This window comes from Lissotriton helveticus, chromosome 2_2 (assembly GCF_964261635.1).
Source record: "Lissotriton helveticus chromosome 2_2, aLisHel1.1, whole genome shotgun sequence".
Taxonomy (NCBI): domain Eukaryota; kingdom Metazoa; phylum Chordata; class Amphibia; order Caudata; family Salamandridae; genus Lissotriton; species Lissotriton helveticus.
Genome location: NC_136060.1, coordinates 189692242 through 189712803, shown reverse-complemented (window position 1 = coordinate 189712803; position 20562 = coordinate 189692242). Strand labels below are relative to the sequence as shown.

Sequence of the window (20562 nt, the reverse complement as noted above, 5' to 3'; positions counted from 1 at the left end):
AAAGAAATTGTTTTTATGTTGTGTAAAGAATGATCAGCTTTTACGCTGTATCACCTTCACTGGGTACCCTAAACTGGTTCTTAGAGAATATCCCTCAAAATTAAAGAGCACCTCGACTGTCTCCCAGGCAACATCAGAAAACCTCTGAACACTTTATATGCATGTATGTATGTGCTATTTAAATAGTGTGAACTTAGCCAACAGGCGGCAGAGCACTGCTCAGGATTAACAGCAAGGATACAATCAAAGCTTGATTGGAGATGCACATTGTTGGGATTAAGGGATATTGTCTCAGATCATGTGGGAATTGAATGAAAAGGCCTGATGGCTTGCCTTATTTTTTACACTTGTCTCCAGTCTGATTGTACCCTGAATGTGTGATGGCTGCATACATGCTTAGAGCCATTAAAGATTGTGAGCTTATCGACCAGATGGGGGTACTGGTCGAGATGGCTTTGTAATTCATGCAACTGGTTTTGAAGATGGTGCATGCTGAGAATAGCTGCCCGCTTTGGCATTCTATCAAGATGGGGGTGATATGATCATATTTCTTTAGGCCCTAAATGAAAGGTACTGCGGCATGTAGTATGCTTTTCAGGGGAGCCTTAATGGGGCAACAGTGTGGAATCAGGGAGCCCATGAAACACAACATTTCCACCATCCACACCAGAGCATATGAGGATTTGAACAACAGTTCTGAAGTTATTTTCGGGATGAGCGGTTTCAAGCTCTTTAGTTGTAGGCAGGTGGTATCACAGTCTTTGTTTTTTGGTAATAAGAGCAACGTCCGGGGTTTCAAGTCACCAAGGTTCATGTCATGTTGGGACTATTTCTTACCTTGTACACCCTCCAGTAGCCCTCGGAGGTCATTTTAGAGCCGTCACAGCTCATGAGATTCACTATCCACAGCTACACTTGCAGACAGTTCTCAAAGCTATTTGAATGCCTACTTCTACCCACAAAAGCCCCTTCCCATCTCCTGATCTGTCATGGGCAGTGTTTCAAATGAGCCGATATTCACCAGTACTAAGTACTGGCACTTTTCGAATTTCAGCCTTTGGGTACTGGAAATTCTCCTTTGCCAAAGAGAGTTCTGTTGTGGAAAAGTAAATTTTGCCATGTTCTGTGCCCCTACGTGTTCCCCATCTTATGTTATGTGTGCATGATTAATATGCATATGTATTCCCCATGATCGATTAAAGACGCAATTACAGTTGTGTCCATCTCTAGTATGCCAGTTTCCAGTTCTCGTGAAAGCTACGAGTATTAGGCCTATGTAAAGCTACGTTGCCACGTTTCCTAGTGTGCACGTTATTTCATTGTAAAGTCCCCGTTTCTAGGCCCCAAAAGGGCCCGGACACCAGATTCAGCTCCTGTCTCCTGAACCCTCGCTGAGGAGCGATACAGCCCCCACCTGTATCCTCGACCCTTCACTTACTTCCTGCCTCACAGTGCCCGGCTCGGCCTGGCTCTGCCTACGAGTCTGCCAAGAGTATGTTATGATTCTAGTTATCAGTCCAGCCCTCCTTCTCTGCATTCCTAAGCTACTGAGTCGCATCAATAGTTTCCGTCACAGTCTAGCCTTTACGTCTCCATGCAAGAGAAATACTGTATTTATGGTCATTTAATATTCTTCATCACGCACTACATGTAGAATAATGCATGCTCCAGTCTTAGAGTCTGTTAGCCTTTACCCCGATAACTTTTGGATTCTATCAACATGTTCTCTAAACATCAGATACTAGATAGTGTTTAGGCACATGTCGCCCTGACTCTCCAGACTTCAGTCTCTACTCCTAGCACGGAGTTCATAGCCCCCAGCTTCTCCTAGTAACACGTCATTGTCCGTTTGCGCGCACCATTAGGTTAGAGGTCCCGGCTCCTTAGGTAGCCCCCTCCATGTTTCCGCCCCATTTATGACATATTCCGTTACGTTTACATCACATGTCTATGTATACGCCTCCTGTTACACCTACTTTCACCCTTATCTTTCGCGACTGCTATTGACCACACCCACTGCTCCGCCTACTGTATTCATTGTAATGCAACTGTTTTAGTATATATGCTTGTGTACTGTTATTAAATGTTAGCGCGCTCATTCCCTGTCCCCCCTGCAGGGCCCTGCCATCCTATTCCTATGCAGGTTGTCCTGTTCCTGTCCTTATGCTGTATTAAACCTGCAAACTCCTACTACCTCGAATCTTGACTCTTATTTATTGAGCTATCTGTTATTACTATGTCCAGTAAAACCTAGATCCGGTATTATTTATTTATATACCACACTGTAACCAGAGGAACACCACAGCAGAATCAGTGGCATGGCTTCTAAGCATGCCTCTCTACGAACTCACTGTCCAAGGAGGCTGTTGGAGGAGGAGGGGCTGACTCCTGCGCCGTGCACATAAAAGTGCTTGTTGGCTCCCGTGGTGCGGGACGCCCAAATTTGCAAAGCTGCACAGAAAACTCTGTCAGGAGACTGCGTCGTCCGCACCTTTAAGACACCAAGGCTGGTGGAGGCAGTGTTGAGCAGTACCAGGGCCACACATGTATCACCAACCAACGTTTCCACTCTCCCCCTAAGCTATTATTATCAACCTAGCTTGGCACTGGATCTTAACAGACCAAAGAACCCATATGGTCTGATACCACTGATCCACACAATTTATAATGTTCCAACAGATAACCAGTTTTAGAATCTATCCAATCTAGATGGACTAGACTGATTGGGTGAGGGGTATCTGAAGGGTTCTGGGGGGTGGGGGCGGGGGGAGGGACAGAGATTGCTAATTCACTGTGTAACCCTGTAAAGAGGAGATCCATTCAAGAATTTAGCCGGGTAAATACCACGCAATCTGAATTTACTATGCAGCTAACTGCTGATTCTGCCCCAGTTGTTTCACTAATCTACCATGCAGTGAGCCCTCCTGAACTCTGCCTGAATCAATTTAGATTTTTGTTCTGGAATGTGGCAGGTCTGCAGAACAAAATCAACAATCCCGAATGGCGAGATTTTACTGAGGACTTCAACTTTCTATGCCTCCAAGAGACCTGGCTCATAAATGGGTATAGAACATATCATGTTACTGCCTCCCCTACATCACGTGGAAGATCAAAAGGCGGGTTATGTATCTTTATTTCTAATAATTTGCAAATTGTTAAAATAACCAAAGAGGTAGTTAATCTGAAAAGAATATGTGGGCGGACCAACCATGATCATGTAGGCCAGACACATTTTATAAATAATCGATTTGAGTATAAGTATATTGTTGTTTCCATCTCCTTCATAAGCACATAGCGTTTCATTAATGCAGCAACGAGCACTGAACCCGCAGCTCCGCCACAGACTTAGTTTTCTGCAGCCGTTTCTTGTCTCGAGCCACTCAGAGTGCCACTCTACGCATGACGCACAGAAGCAGGACGTGCGCTTCTTGTCACGTGTCATTTGCGTCGTTGGTAGGGAGTTTTCCTCTAATGTAAAGTAGGCAGTACTGTTTTGAAAGCACCCGCTTGACGGAGAGGTAGAGGAAGTGAGTTAGGTTTGCCGGGAGGATCCGGCCACCGGGAGCTGAGGAAGTTGTAGCGGTCCCCCCGCAGCTCGGCGGAACAAAGGACACACTACCTATTTCAGGTGCGACTGTCCTTTTGTTAGTGAAGCATAAATTGCTACTGCAGGGGGAGCTTGAGGGAAACTGGAGTTGCCGGTAGATCGTTGTGTCAACAATAGGAGTTTGATCTACAATAGGAGTTTGAGGATTACAAATTGTTATCCCGATGCTACATTTTGTTTCCAGTAGGAGGCGCTAGAAGAAAGCAGATCTTAGCTGTAGCGCAGGGCATTGTAGTAGTGGGTGCACAAGGCTGGCAGTACCTCATAACCTCCAGCAGGGGGCAGCAGAGGGGCACAGTTCCGCAGCTTTTCAGGAGTACATAAAGCCAAATAAGTGCTGGGGCTTCTAGTTGCTGGAGGTGAGTGCAAAGCTGCAGTGAGATGCTGAATTGCGTAGGGTATCCGGGTAAACACACAAAAAAAGAACAGCTGGTATGCAATGGCTGTCATAACCCCTGGGTGTCCCCATTATGGTAGGCATATTTCAGGTGCTGACTATGTTGCAGTGGGAGCCAGTGGAGCAGCAGGAGCATCCGGTGCCCCCAAAGAGTACAGGAGCTAAAAGAGTTCAGGGGCTTCGTCTACAAGCACGGGGACTTCAATTTGGACTTACTATACTGTTCTACTTATTTTTGCATAGTGTTTTAGTTACTGCCTATATTTAACTCAATGTGTGCCACAAAATTACAAAGCAATAGTTTTCTTAAATAGAGGGATGGCAGGTGAAGTGCAATGTTTTCCATTGTCAGGAGGGGGGATACGAAGTTGCTTCAAGGGGTCATTTGTAGGTAGGCATTCATTGTTAGTACCTTGTTGGGTGTATAATCCAAGCATTCATACGAAGAGTAATGTAGCATGAAGTCACCTGCAAAATGTCTCTAACATAGTATAATAACATGCTTTACGTTTGTGGAAGAGGTGTGGTGCAGCGGCCAGGGTGCCTGACTCCGGACCACGGGGTTCACGGTTCGATGCACCGGCGGCAGGTTAGCCCAGCACCATGTGACTGGGCAATAGCTCGCTTAATCTTCCTGATTGTCCCCACCGCTGGGACACCTCTCCGGAGGTAGCTGTGTGCTTACAAATGCTATGATTTCATTTCTCCTGCAGCGTCATACTGCCCGTCTCTCCCGTTTAGAATTTTCAGTTTTTATTGACAATATGAATCGTAGAAGCCATACACAGCAAGCCGCCTACAATCCTTTTGGGCCGGCCGCAATGGAGGCACCAACAAGGTAGATGTAATCAGCAGAACATTAATGTTCTAAGAATGAGTAAGGGTTGCACAGCAAGCTGCCTACAGCCCATCAAGGGCTGGCCGCGTCATCCAGAGAATTGAAGGAGGCGGGCAAATGAACAAGGTTCCACCATAGGGGACAAACTCAAATGTCTTCGCAGAGCAACCTCAACTAACCAGTCTCATACAAAGATGGCTGCTGGATTTCTTTTGGCTTGTCTTTCCTAAACTGAAAACAACAAAGAAAACCCAGAAATGGGGAACTCAACCCCAAAACCACCCACCGCACCCCAACCCAGTCTCAGCAAGCCAAGTACCTCAGGTGTATCGCACTCAAGGAGAGAAACCGAAGCCAAGCGATCAACAGGTGGCACTAGTAGCCTCCTTATATTCTTGGTCCATCTGTATCGGTCGCAATACACACAGATATTTCGGGTAAGTCAGTTCCCAGAACTCCCAGGAGAGGATGGAAACCAAACGTGCCCAAATGTTAGTGTAGTCTGATTCATCTCCTAGGATTGCCATTAATAGACGTTCCTTGCCCAATAGGATCCACGACTGCTGGAGCCACTGCTGATGATCTGGGATTTTATCATAATGTGAATTTTACAATTGTAAATGTGTGCAACAGCAGTTGAGCCAACACATTACTAACTTACACCTACTTGATGACTTCCAATCCTGGACACAGCACGGAAACCACCCTCCTCCACATCGTGGATGATGCCTTCCAAGCCCTTGACCAAGGAAAAACCTGTTTCCTAATCCTCCTAGACTTATCCTAGGCGTTTGATATGGTTAACCACAAAATTCTCCTGGAATCAAACTCCGGATGGGATTGGATGGCACCGTTCTAGACTGGATTAGGTCCTTCCTCCAGAATCGCTCAAAGAGAATCCTAATCAACAGTAACTTATCCGCTCCCTCTCGGATCACAGTTGGAGTCCCCCAAGGATCAACCTTGTCCCCTACCCTCCTCAATCTTTACCTTGAACCGCTCACAGAGGTGCTACGCACTGCCAATATCGCCTATCACTTGTATGCCGACGACACACAGATCTACATTAAAATCTCGTCCCCTTAAGACATTCACTACCTGAATGAGGCCTTGAAGCTGACGGTGCATTGACTCACCTCTAACCAATTCAAACTTAACGCAAAAAAAACTTAATTTCTCCTTATCTCCCCACCCAAAACCAACTCAGACATTCAGGAATGGATCAAGGCTATCACAGCATTAAACTGCCCTCCTGCCATTGTGGACTCTGCTAAATCCCTTGGAATAACCCTAGACTGCAACTTGAATATGCGTGGTCATATCAACTCAATGGCCAAACCTGCCAGATTTGACCTGAGCTACCTAAGACACCTGAAACCTTTCCTCAACACCCGACCTATAAATGGCAACCCAGGCACTAATCCTCTCCAGACTAGAATATGGGTGCTCTACTCTCGCAGGTCATCCCAAGAACTCTTTGGCCCCATTGAAAGCCTGCCTCAATGCCGCCGCCAGACTCATAACCGGTTCAAAGAAATACAATCATATTGCTCCCCACCTCAAAGCTCTAAACTGGCTTCCTCTCGAGGCCAGACTGCAACTTAAGCTGGCATGCATCACTCACAAGGCTCTATACTCCAAGTCCCCAGCTTTTCTCGCCCGGAAACTCGTGATATCTGGAGGAGCCAGAACTCACGATCCGCCAGAGACCTTTTGCTACAACCAGCACGTTTGCGGGAAAAAAAAATACACTCTGGCCTTCTCTGGGGCCGCCCCAAGAATATGGAACTCACTCCCGCCCACCATCAAAAGACTTCCATCTTTAGCACATTTTAAAAAGGAGGTCAAAACTCTCCTGATGGGCAAATTCCTCTCCTAACACTTGCATTTCAATCACCTCAGCCATTTTGTTCCTCCTTCTATTACGGCATTACCCATGGTTCTTCGGGATGATCCCTACCCGGCATTTCTGGGCATTCCACCTGGGGATTGAGACAGCTGTTCTCTCATATGATATATCTACCTGTTTTTATCCCAACTGTATCCGAGATATGTTACTGCCTATTATTTATTTCCTTGTTTAATGCTTCTACCTGTTCCTACCCCAATTGTATACACCCATCCGAAGAATGCTTTTACCACCTGTCAATCCTGTAAAGCGCTCTGATACTCTCACAGTTCTGGTTCGCGCTCTATAACACTTAAAAATAAAGAAATAAATTATCAGAATTCCAGTTGGACAGCAGCACATGATGGGCAGCATTAAGTGCAAGGGCCATCTGTCTACCTTTTATAGAGCGGAGCGGGAATGTGAAAGCGTTAGGTACCCCTAGGAGTGTATAGGCGGGGAATCTAGGAATAGCTGTGTCAAAGGCCCAGTTAACCTCGTCCATTATCCTCTCCCAGTATCTAGTGAGTTTTGGGCAGTGCCAGAGGAGCTTGAGCAATGTGCCAGGACTGTCACACCCCCACCAATACAGGCCGTCACTCTGAGGATTCCATTTCTGCATCCAGGAGGGAGCGTAGTACAAGTAAGAAATGATTTTGTAAGAAGTTTCTATATGCCCCATGGTATATGCTGTGTGGTGTGCTCTATAGAAAATGTCTTTCCATTACTTATCAGTCAATGTTCGCCCCAACTCTTCTTCCCATCGCGTCTGACCCGGGGATCTACCTTTGTGCATCTGCAACGACAGATGGGAATACATTTCCGAACTGATTTTTTTATCATCTTTCTTGGGGAACAACCATTTTTCATAAGGGAACATAGGTCTGCTTGCGTGAGGTCTGGTTGTTGCGCCAAGCAACCAGTGCAACATATGCGAGTGGAGAAATTGGTCCAGATCCGTCAAACCATAATCTTCCTTAAATTGGGCAAACAGGGTTAGGGCCAATGTGATCAAAGAGACAACCAATCCGTTTGCACCTGCCCGCCGCCCAACACCTGTCAGCACCTTTTGCCATGCCGGGATGGAAATCCGGGTTCGAGAATAAGGGGGCTGGGGAGAGGGGAACATGGTGAATCTCAGAGATTGCTACCTTATCCCACACCTGGAATGTTGGACGCGTTACAGATGAAGAATACAACCATCGTGCTCTAAAAGACCTAGGACCACATCTCTCTCCAGCTATGTCGTCCCGCGACCATCTGAGCCATAAAAACCCAGTGCTTCTCTGCGAGTGGTCGATTCCACTCTACCAAGTAGCGCAACAGAGCAGCTTGGTAATAGCGAATCACATCGGGTATAGCCAGACCTCCGTCCTGCTTTGAACGTTGCAGAAGCTGTTTCTGCAACTGATGATTTACAGTCCCCCAGATAAAGCGATCGATTTCCCTTTGGACCTTATGAAGCAAGCCAAGAGCTGGCTGTAGCTTTAACGTCTGAAAAATGTATAGAGCTCTAGGAAGGATGTTCATTTTTACCATGGCAAGCCTGCCAAACCATGATAACGGGAGTCGCTGCCATTGGATCAGATCCTTGTGAATAAGGGCAAGCAACTTAGCATAATTAGACTCCCCGGTCTTTGCCAGAGTCCTACTGATCACTAAGCCCAAATAAGGTAAATCTTCTGTAACCCATTCGAAATCAAACTGGAAACACAAAAAACCTTCTGTGTATATATTGTAAGTCCGATTCAAGATTTGAGATTTTTGCAAATTAAACCGGAAGCCTGAGATCCGGCCAAATGTTTGACAATCCGCCACGATAGCCGGGAGTGAAGTCCCCAGGTGAGTAATGGAGAAAAGGATGTCATCAGCATGAAGACTAATCAAATGCTGTTCGGCTCCAAAAGTGATGCTCTTAGCCGTGGGATTATCGCGGAACGGGTGAGTAAAGGGCTCCATGTAAAGAGCGAACAAGAGGGGTTAGAGAGGACGCCCTTGTCTCGTGCCTCGGCCAATGTGAAAGTCGGTGGAACTGATCCCATTTACCCTAACCGAGGCACATGGTGAGCTGTAAATGCTCGTGATCCAGCTTCGAAAGCACGTGCCCATGCCAAAATGTTTGAGTTGCAAACAGATAAGGCCAGTGCACCCTGTCAAAAGCCTTCACCGCGTCTACCGCAAAGAGCAAAGCCTTCTCTCTGGAACGCTGAACTTTGTCAATTAAGTGGCAGAGGCATTTGGTGTTGTCGCCACACTGACGACGTGGAATAAATCCTCTTTGATCTGGATCCACGAGGCCAGGCATGAGGGAGTAGAGGCACTGAGCTAAAATGCTAGCAAACAACTTTGCATCTATGTTCAAGAAAGAAATCGGGCGATATGAGCTACAGAGCTTTGGGTCCTTCCCTGATTTTGGTATGACTGTAATCGAGGCTTGGAGCATCGTTTCGGTAAGAGAGCCCGTTTCAGCAAAGGAGTTGAAAAGGCAGGTGAAAAGTGGGGCTAGCTACAAGCAAAAAGTTTTATAAAAAGCGACGCTGAACTCATCCGGTCCTCGCGCTTTCATGGGTTTCAGTCGAGCGATCACCACAATAACTTCCTCATTGCGAATAAGCTTCTCTAAAGCAGCAGCATCGCCAGTAGAGAGGGGGGTGTGTAACTGCAGCTGCATCTAGGTAGGCTTGTGGGTCCATCGTGATCGAATCATCCTTTGCATACAGTTCCGAGTAGTAAGCTCGGAAAGCATTGGCGATTTTAGTGGCCTCTGTCACATCTACTCCCACATCCCAACTGATCGCTTGAACCGCTTGCAAATGTTGTTTACTACGGAGACAGTGGGCTAACTTGCGGCCCTCTCTATTGGTTCCTATGTAATATTTATGCTTCATACACTCTATCACATGCTCAGACCTATCTAAATCCAGGCGTTTAAGGTGAAGACTCTCTTTTTCAAGTTGTCTCCAGATTCGTGGAGCACCTGAACGCTTATGTATAGCTTCTAGTTCCTGCATCTTTAAAACCTTTAGCTTCTCCTTCTTGGCCTTCCTTAATTTGTCATGTGCCTCCCTGGCTATAAGAGCCCCTCGGGCTACCAGCTTCAAGGCCTACCACACAGAAGACAGAGCCGTGTTGCCATCATCATTTAACAAGAGATACTCCTGTATAGTGGTCCTAAGTGTGGCTGTAGTCGCTGGGGATGACAAAATGGTTTCCTGGAGGTGCCACGAGGCAGCCCTGATGCAGGCAGGAGAGATATACATCGACAGTATTATGTGTGCCTGATCTGAAAGTGAGTGGGCTTCAATAGTAGAGGAACAAACCCGATCCCAGGCAGTTGGGGAGACTAGAAAATGATCCACTCGGGCATAAGTCTTGTGAGCAGCGAGTGAAAGGTAAAATCCCGCTCCCCTGGGTGTAGGGCGCGCCACACATCGCGTAGTTCGCATTCTTCCAACCATTTGTGGCCACCTGTGGATAGGGTGCCCGCGCCACCAACCCTCTGGCCAGATCGGTCTAAATCGCCATCCATTACTATATTCAGATCTCCGCCCGCCACTGCCGCATCTGGGGAGTGAAGAACCTTAGCTAGGGCTTCCAATAGAAAGGCCTTTTGATGTTCATCGAGGGAGGAAATTGAGGCCACTGTAAAATGAAATGTGTCAATCTGGACCCGGAGGGCCAATAATCGGCCTTTAATTTCAGCCACTGGCCCAACGACAGTACCAGTAAAATGCTTAGAAAACAGAATAGTCACACCCCCTTTCTTGCCCTTCCCAGAGGACCAAAATTGCTGCAGAAACCCTCTAGCATGCATTCTGTCTGTATCTTTAGGGAGTAAATGTGTCTCCTGAAGCAAACATATTCCCCACGGAGTGCTCTAACAGGGGTAATACCGCCTTTCTCTTGGTAGTGTTATTACGGCCTCGCACATTGAGGCTAACTAACTTAGTGTCGCCGGGCAAAAGAACCAAGACAACTCCTGACAGGCCAAGTTCACACTTTGCTAGTCCCAAATGAGATAGTGAGGTTGCGTAATCTGTGAAAAGTCCTGCTAGTGATAGGCGAGGATAAAGATACAGAGGAACTGGCTCGCTGGAGGGGGGCCCCAAACGACCCATTACAAGAAAATAAAGAAACATGAATTAACAAAAGTCATGCAAAGTCCATCAGTGACAGGAAGTCCAATGAAGAGGGGGTAGCCAAGCCGGCCGACCCCGTCCCCACCAAGCCCATCGCAGCAGATTCCCCCATCACCTGGTGAGGCTTCAGCTTGGAGGATCAGCTAAGTCTCCTTCAGCGCCGGAGAGGGAATAAATCACTGCAGACCTTTCTTTGATGATGGTAGCTAAATCAGGGCAAAGACGGTCCAATCTGGATCCGACTCTGGACCCACGTCGGCTGCCAACTGGAACCCCCTCTCCAGTAGAGGAGCTCAGTGGTGTTTGCTCATTGAGATCCAGGTTAAGAGGCCTGCAGGTCTCCATCAGGGAGCGAAGCTGGTGAAGTTTGCCCTCATAGCGAAAGATAAGGTGGCCCCAAGAATATGCTATTCCAGAGGATCGCAGATGGTTGGTGTGAGGAGGAGCCCGCCTTCACCCACGTTGTGACCCCTAACCTCAACATCCCAGACAGCGGGTCACATACTGAAAGGAAACGCTAGGTTTCGCAAGGGTTAACTAACCCGGACACCTCTCCTATACAGGACGATGAACGGCCCGGGGAGAGGGGGAGCCAATGGGAAGAGCTCCCAGTAAGGAGAGAGGCGGGGCCACCCCCTCAAAGGAGGAAGCCGGAAAACGTCGAGGAGAGCGGCGCAAGGGAACCGGAAGAAGGAAGCCTGGAGAGGACCGAGACCGTAGAAGGAACGCCCTGCCTAACAGAACGAACGGACGGCAATCAATCAGGTTTCTTATAAATCCCAACTACTCCCCTGCAAGGGTTTTCAAGTGCTGGGGGGACGGGGCAGGGGTGGATCTGCGGTTCAGTCAAAGAGCCAGATCTTGAGGTTCTTCCTTAATTGCAGCAGCCATGATGATTGCCTGAGGTGCAGAGGCAGGGAGCGAGGTAGGAGAAGGACCGTCCTCTAGCCGTGGTCTTGCAGATCCATGGGATGGTGGCCAGGGCCAGTTGGGTGGAGCAGAGATGTCTGGTGGGAGTGTAGAAGGAGAGGTGGTGGTTAAGGTATGCAGGTCTGGCATTGTGGAGGGCATTGTAGATGTGCGTGAGGAGCTTGAAGGTAATTATTTTGTTGATGGGTAGCCACTGAAGGTCTCGCAGGTGGCCGGTGATGTGGCTACATTGTGGGATGTCAGGATGAGCCTGGTGAAAGCATTGTGGATGTTCTGCAATTTCTTTAAGAGTTTCTGCGTGGTGCCGGCATAGAGTCCGTTGCCGCAGTAGAGTCTGCCGCTAATGAGCGCATGGGTGATCGTTTTCGTGGACTCAGTGGGGATCCACTTGAAGATCTTACGAAGCAGGCGAAGCGTGTGGAAGCAGGAGGACTAGACTGCATTGATTTGGCGGTTCACTCAGAGCCAGGTGTCAAGGATGATGCCAAGGTTTTGTGCGTGGTCCGTGAGAGGGCGGGGGGGGCACTGCGGAAGTCCATGTGTCATCCCAGGTGGAGGGGGTGGACCCCAGGATGAGGACCTCGGTGTTGTCTGAGTTAAGCTTGGGACAGCTGTCCTTCATCCAGGTGGCGTCTGCCTTCATCCTGTTGTGGAAGTTGTTCTTGGCAGCTGTGGGTTCATCTGTGAGAGAGAGAATCAGTTTGTTGGCGTAGGAGACTATGTTGAGTCGGTGGCTTCTGATGATCGGTGCAGGTGGGGCCATGTAGATGTTCTAGAGGGTGGGGTTCAGGGAGGATCCCTGAGGCACCCCGCAGCTGATCTCTGTGGGTTCTGAGTTGAACGGTGGAAGTCTGACTTTGTGTTCTGCCTGTGAGGAAGGAGCAGATCCATTCTAGGGCTTTGACGCATATGCTGGTGTCGTGTTGCGCAGAGGGTGTGGTGGGGAGATGATGTCAAAGACGGCTGAGGGGACCAGGAGGATGCGGGCAGCAGTTTCGCCTTGGTAGAGGAGGTGCGGATGTCTTCTGTAGCGGCATCCTAAATAATTTTGTGAACTTTCCTGAACTTTCCAAATATGTAAAATTATTTTGAACATGCTGCCTTGTGTGAGAACAATGAACTCTTTATTTTTGCCAGATACTTCAGAAATCCAAACAAACAAGATTTTCTAAACTCAAAATACTATGTCATATGTATACCTAACACATTCACCTTTCCCCAATGCAAAACAATCCTTCATCACCTAAGGTACCAAACATACAGTTCAGTTTGATCAGGTGACATACACAACTTATCCCTAAGCATTTTTGATAAAGGCAATGATAATGCCCTGGGAAAACCTCCATCTGTTCAAGCTGCAAGCTCACTCTCTTAAATTAAATATTCCTAATGTTCAAAACTAGACCGCACTCACAATTTACCATCTGACTACTGTAGAGTGAATCCCTCCCATTTGGAACCCTCTTGACATAACCAATAGCAAACTACTTTCTACCCTGATGTCTCAAGGTACCGGGGTCAGCATTGGAAGTTCATTGTATAATGTTGTTAAGCTCCTCGACAAATTTGGAATGGATTCCGACAATGTTGCCTCTGCCCGATACATTACCATGAATCATCTTATTAACAACTCCATATCGTGCCTGACATAGAAACAATGCAAGGCAAAAATAATAAGCAAATCTTAAACACAAACTGTAAATGTCCCACCAATTGTAAGCCCTGATAAATGAAAAGAAGTGATATAAAATTATTGTTTGAACAAACCAGAGATTCCTTTTACAATTCTTTGATCATCTGAAATTAGACCTGGAAATGTTGAAACAAATGTTGACAAATAATATTCATGGCAATAGTGACACCAACTCTGAGACTGTCATCCTAATCAGATTGTCAAAACCTACTCCAACCGAAACCTTTGACGTGCTTATCACTTGAGGATCCTTTCATCCTAACAGACCCCAGTAACACTGCTCTCTGGCAGGCCCTTTAGCACCTATCTCTACAACGGAAGTAAAAGTCCCTCAGAATCACAAATAAAAAATATACAATTATGCATGGTCAAAGGAAACCTGGCAAGTAAATCTAAACCTGTCATCTGAGGACCCAGATCAACCACCAGCTCTCGCAGAGTTTGCGACCACCTCCCATACAACCGCGATTCATATTAGAAGCTCCCAGTTAGCACGCAGGAAAAATGCTGTACACAGTAAAGTTAGCACACAGGGCGTACTGTATTGTGACTTTCATAATTGTAGATCTGCAGTTGCACACAGTACTGCGATTGCAAACTACATCATTGAACATAAAGTAAACCTCATTACTGAAACCTGTTGTTCCGATGCTTCCCACCCACCAATAGACCTTTATAATCCTAGAGGTGAGATTGAAGACTCAATGGAGTTTGACAACTGGGTGGTAGAGTTGCCTACATCTTTAACCCTGAAATACTTAAAAATAAACATCAATGACCAGTGGGGGTCTACTCTCTGAAGGGTTAAGACTGCATTATCTATTCCATACTGCATGACAAGCGATATTTATTGATGCATGTGTGAAATGCATGAGAATCTAGCTTTTAACAAGGGTTTTTTCTTAGCCATTCAAAAGAACCTGGCCACCCAACTTAAATTGACAATTGCTCAGACTGTTGGTGGCTTGCTAAATGTTGATTGTTCTGATCAGCATTTGACCCCAATCTTAAAGGTGCAAGAAGAGCCTTTTGAGGAATTGAAACACAGGAGAGGAAATTCCTGTGTTCAGTAGACACAGATTGGACTCCAAATGAACACCAAATGCCAAAACGGTTATATTAGCCAAAGCAAACCGTGTTAGTTACCAACTGAATGAGTCAAAAAGAAACCTAGAAACATGCTGAAGGAGTCATGCAGTCATGTAAGTAAACACAAAATTATGACAGACAAATGTAATGAATTTGCCACAATTAAATACGTTTAGTCAAACAGGAATGTCCCTCTTTTACAAATTTAGGCAATAACACAAACAAAGCAAATGCCTATTTGACCCATTTTAATATCAATTTCAAAGAACTGTTTTAAAGGCTTTGTAAATTGCACAAAATCTTCAAGAAAAGTGCAGGCACACTAACTCAACATCTAGCTAAAAAAAACAGCCATGCACTGATACTTAATTGGCTGTACAACATGAACTCATACGTGGATGTTTTTGTACCATTTTTTACCTATTCAAAATGGGACTTGCTGAGCCTCGCTCAAAAAACAGGAGCCTAACGTAAGCACCTGCAGTGTCCGCAGCACAGCACAAGCCGCAAAAGAAAAGGGCATGTTTCAAACAGATTATGGTGCTCAAATAGAGAAACCAAACCCGCTCCAAGGTAGATCCTCCAGGATAGTTGAACAGCCCACAAAATGATCTAAGAATAGAATTGAACTATTAGGTAGGAAGATAGCCATGAGGTCAGGGTAGCCATCACCATTTTTCATGACTCCAGGGTAGAGCATCTCTGTATCATCTGTAACCTGCTCCCAATGTCGGTTTAGCTTAAAGATTGTTCAGTAATGCATACTGGTGGAACTTTGAATGCCTCATCATCATGTTAAGATATATTCTGGTAACCATTGCCGAGTTATGAACCTGTTGGTTATGTTTTGAAATACAAAGTGATACAGGTCCTAGGAGGGTCCTCTGTGGTTAGTTCAAGCACCCTGCTTTGATGCCAGGGATGGTGCCATATGCTCAGTATATGGAATGCTGCTCTTCTGCAGGCAGTCTCGCGCTGAAACCAGCAGGTGCATCTCTGTTTGTCTCACCTGTCTCGCTCTTGTAGCTGGACCTTAAGCCATGCCTTCTCCTAGTATCCTACAGGTTTGTAGACTTAGATATTAATCCATTTAGGAACGATCTCCTCCAATAATGTAAAAACGCTTCTTCTTTGTCATAGCTATGAACTGTTGCAACTCTAGATCAGCTTTGAGAGACATGGGAACAATCTATAAATCTGATCTCCACCCATTAGCAAAGAGACTAGTTGGAGAATTAATCCCTCTTCCCCTCTGTCTCCCCTCTCCCTTCCTCTTTCCCTCTCTTCCTCCCCCCCACCCCCCAAAAGGATGGATCTTCCTCCTTTGTCAACGTTGTGAAGTGGTAGCCCCCTAGGCTTTCTGTGGCTTAATTTATATTGTTAAAAATTATACTGGTTTAGTCTTTCATCTAGATTCCAGGAAATCAAAGGAATATACGTCCTTTTGAAACTTCTTTCCTGGAAGAGTTAGTTGTTTTTCAGTTGTATTCCCACATGAATGTATTGTTGCTACTATTAGGTTGTTAGGGAGTGTTTCTAGCTGATTTGTTTACAAGTTTTGCATCTTTTAACACTTCATGAATCACATTGCAATTTTGACTTGTTCTTGTGCTAATTAAACCTTGGTTCTTGTCAGGGTCTCTAAGATTTATTGGCTGCCTGTAGGCAGGGAATTATCAAAGTTTATTTTTCTCATGTTCGCAGCTCTTTCTTGATCTGTCTGTCCAATATGAAAATCATTTGTGCAGCATGATAAAAAGTAGGCGCTACTGTAAAAAAAACACACCCTAGTCATGTTACATTGTTTTAAGTCACAAATCAAAGGCGGTCTCCCCTAATATTCGATTAATAGACCGTCCCAAAAATTGATGATATCATCAACTGTTGTGGGGAGTAATTTGGAAATGTCCAATAAAGATTTATTTTCCACCAGAGATCCAAAACGCCCCGCATTTAAGTGGCATTCATCAAAAATTAATTCTGCTGATTTACGTGAAAAAGAGGTTGGTTCCAGCCTCTATAACATTCAAATGTTAAGTAAAATCACCTCTTTATATAATAAAATCAGTTAAGTTTCATGAGTGGACACAACACAAAAGACGTTTCTGAGAGGGACTCAGCGTAGACACTGCTACTGTAAAAGCTATCCATGACACCCATCTCCTTCTAGATGAAGGCGAGACTTTACTGCTTGTCCTGTTAGACCTGTTGGCAGCCTTTGATACAGTAGACCACAACATACTACTGGAGACACTAGAAGTCAGATTTGTCTTCAAGGATAAAGTTCTAAACTGGTTCTGCTCCTTTCTTAGGGTCATACCCAGTTAGTTAAACTGGGGAGCTATTCATCCAGAATGGATGAATGTAGAGTCCTTGAAGGCTCCAATCATTCATGAGTTCTGTTCAGCCTGTATGTTAAACTACTTGGTCTGCTTAGGAATCGGTCATTCGGACCCAACAATATGCTGACAGTGTGATGTATTCCTATAGGTTCTGTATCGATCCCCCTATTCCTGACCCTATTCTGGTTAACAAACTAACAAGTTAACTAGCAGCCATCCCATGAGGCAGAAAACCCCCATGATGCAGGAACCGTTATCTGATAAAGCCACACTACGGCACAGGAACGTGTTATCTGATTAGGTCATAACGCTTGCCATCTAATTAGACAAGCGATATTCCTCCAGCCCCTGATAAGGCATACGGAGTTCTCAAAACAAATCAAACCTATGACAGACCTGGGAAAAACCCTGCAGCCATTGTTTTGATTTCACCGAGAACTTCAGCAAAAGAATGTGCTAACGACCTGGTCGTATGACATCTTTATTGACGTATCTATGTCCATCCTTACGTCAATCTCGGCACCTTAAAGGTATAATATTACCGATATTGCCCTATGCAAACACACGCGGTGGTGACGAGATCGGAGCAGCCAGACTTGCCGAAGCCCAGAGCAGAGCAGACCCCGCTGGCGCAGCCCCGCCTTCCTGACGCGCTGAGAACGAGAAGCCGTTTTTCTCCTGCCGAGAAATCCAGCACCGGCGCTTCCGGGTAGCCCTCGCAGGCAGCCTGGAATATCGAGACCAGAGACGAGAGATACCATCCCTCATCCATCCTAGATTCCAGGTACAGAACTGAATAACCCCTCGCAGAGAATTCTTTAGTCAGTCACTTGGCAAAAACAAACTTAACTTAAACTGTAACTTTCTATTCCCGCCCACGTATTAGGCTTAGGTCAGGTACACGGGGTAGGCGTAGTTAGAAACACCAGTTGAGTACGATTAGTCAAATGTATATGTGTATGTAATATATTTTATTCATTTTAAACCTTCATATGGCTTAGAAACCATATCAATGTTTTTACAGTATTATTTTATACTTCTGCTTTTAATGTATGCACTTTACTTAACCATAAGTATTGCAATAATATCGATCCATTTCTCTTGTATGAGAAAAGAGACTGATCAATAAATAACATCTTTTATTGAACACGCCCGTCTCTTCCTTTTCTCTACAATCTGACGAGACTAAGAATGCACGTACTGACTGAGTAAAATAAATTGCCTTTTGTTCACACGACTCTAGAGATACACTCTTGATTAGGGGAGAGCAAAGTTGTCATGTTCTATGGTTGTCAGAAACTAAATCCCTTCTTGTCTATTCAGGGAGGTTTAACTCCTCCTTGCCTATTCGAGAAAGTTTCTAGTGAACTCTGAGCTAGCTGGCAAACCCAAAACTTTAAGTCTAATATCGACAGTAGTAGACCTAGTTAACGTCTGGTCTAGGCCTATACTATTGAAGGTATTATTCCAATGCGCAGAGCCTATTGGGATAATAGGAACTACACTACATGGCGCCCAACGCGTTTGGAAGGGCGATAAAACTAACGTAAGACATTTAGAGTAACTCAGTCGTGCTTTCTCACTCAGACCCCTTTTTCCCATAATACTCCAAAGACGTCTGGAGTGGGTGAAAGGTAATATCCGCCAAACCTCGCAGGAGGAAACTCCTATGTATGGTACTTGGTTTAGTCAACGTTGAAGGATAAACCGTTCCAAAATATTGTGCATCTAATCTTTGTTTCCATAAGAAACCTGATCTGCAAACAAACACAATAAGCTTCCTGTCGGTAAAATGGTAGACAGTGATGATGAAAGAGAGGCAGTTAGATTAGCAGCTGAAATAGTAGCAGCTGATACTGCACTGCAAGAAGCAGACCAGGATATAATACTCATCCCGGTCATCAAAAGGAAATCTATAACCTTAAAACGTATAGAAAATGGACTGACACCTAGAGGTGGCACAGTCATATTCGTAATTGAGGCACACGAATATCGGCAGACAGAGGTATACTATTCATGGATACATTTTCCAGCAGCAAATGCTGTAACAAAGTACTTCCACTATTACAAAATAGAGGAACCTCCTGAAATGTACACTCCTTTCGAGGAGGTGGAAGTACCACTTAAATTTCTTATTTAATGGCGCCCTAAAACACAATAATCACATCACCAGGCTCGGTCCTTTAGGTAGACCAGGAGCAACGTGGCCGGTCCAAGCCGGATACACACCACATCCAGACTTCGAAAAAATGTCTGCAGCAGATCTTTTAGTACAACTAAAACAATTAATAAAAATACATAGACAATTAGTCCAGTATGTGATGCGGACTTAAACAATTCAACCAGCAATTAAAATTCCACAGCTGACCCCTCACCAGGGGAACACAAATAAAATTACACCGCAGAACATACAATCCTGCCTAGGTAAAGTACCAGCTAAACGGGAACAAATACCATTCTGGTTAGCACAAAAAATCACCCAAATAGAGGCTGTGTTTCCAGACACCACCCTGTTAGAAAAACACAGGATTCTGACTATCTGTCTTCCAATGGGAATCGCACCACACATTGAGGACTGTGACACTTGGGGTACAGTCTTTGCTTCCATTTACACAAAAACGCACGGTGTTCCATCCATTTCGGTAATACCAGATGTGCTAAAACAAATTCAAGATAAATATGGTCCAGAACCCGCTTTAACTCTTGGTATGAAACTACTAAAAGACTTCAAGCAGGTCTCGGCTATATTATTAGCCAACATAAAGGGAGAAGCAGCAAACGTGGCGATCCGCCAGAGGTTAAAGGAGACAGATATAGCAGACCAACCAGCTGAAATTGCCAGAATCATAGAAAAATCCTATGAGGAACTAGGTAGAGATAGTGTAGGTGGAATACCAGTAAAACCACAACTGATTGAAAGTCCTGAAAAAATATTTTTTAATAATAATTCAACATCACAGAAAAAGAGCTGGGATGGAAACAAACAATCCAATCCTAAAGAAAAGAAATTCCAGTCCAGAGGAAGGTCTCCTCGGCGGAGAGAAAAATCTCCGAACCAAAGACACAGGTCACCCCAAAGGGACCCCTCTGGGAAAAGATATAACCTTAGAAATAGGGATAATATAAAGAAGCCTGATAGATATCAAGACATTGATACACGTCCCTCTCAATCTTTTCAGACTTCCTCGCAGAAATCGGAAAGAAGAGGACGATCAGAACAAAGAGAAGAGCACGCCAAGTCCAAAGACTAGGAACCTGCTCAGCTAAAAAAGAAATTACAATTTCCAAAAAAGAAGGTAGCCAGTATCAAGGTAGTTAACAATGCCGAGAATACTGAGGACACAACTGAAAAACGGAGAATGGGCTCAGACAATGCTAGACAGCGCAGCAGAAGTGAGCATAGCTCGCAAAGTCCTTATGAATCATCTGGAGACAGTGGACACGAATGAATATCTTCAAGTGGAAACTGCAGACACCAGAGTTAGCAAACCTCACAAAATATATGAAATAACTTTACGTATAGAGGGGGATAAGACTAGAAAAATAAGGGGACTATTTTGGGATAATCTCTCCATGGGCTATGACATCCTTCTAGCTGAAAAAGACTGGCCACCAGAGTTTGTCAGGGATTGCCCTCAT

General features: G+C 45.3%; 1 protein-coding gene across 1 annotated transcript in view; it reads left to right on the top strand.

The window, feature by feature from the left end:
• The first annotated feature begins 3473 nt into the window (after nt 1-3473).
• Nucleotides 3474-20562, top strand: part of KLHL5 (kelch like family member 5) — a 506424-nt gene continuing 489335 nt past the window's right edge. Inside the window, exon 1 of the mRNA XM_078678331.1 lies at nt 3474-3628. The gene's annotated coding sequence lies outside the window, so the exon portion shown is untranslated. The remainder of the gene's footprint in view (nt 3629-20562) is intronic.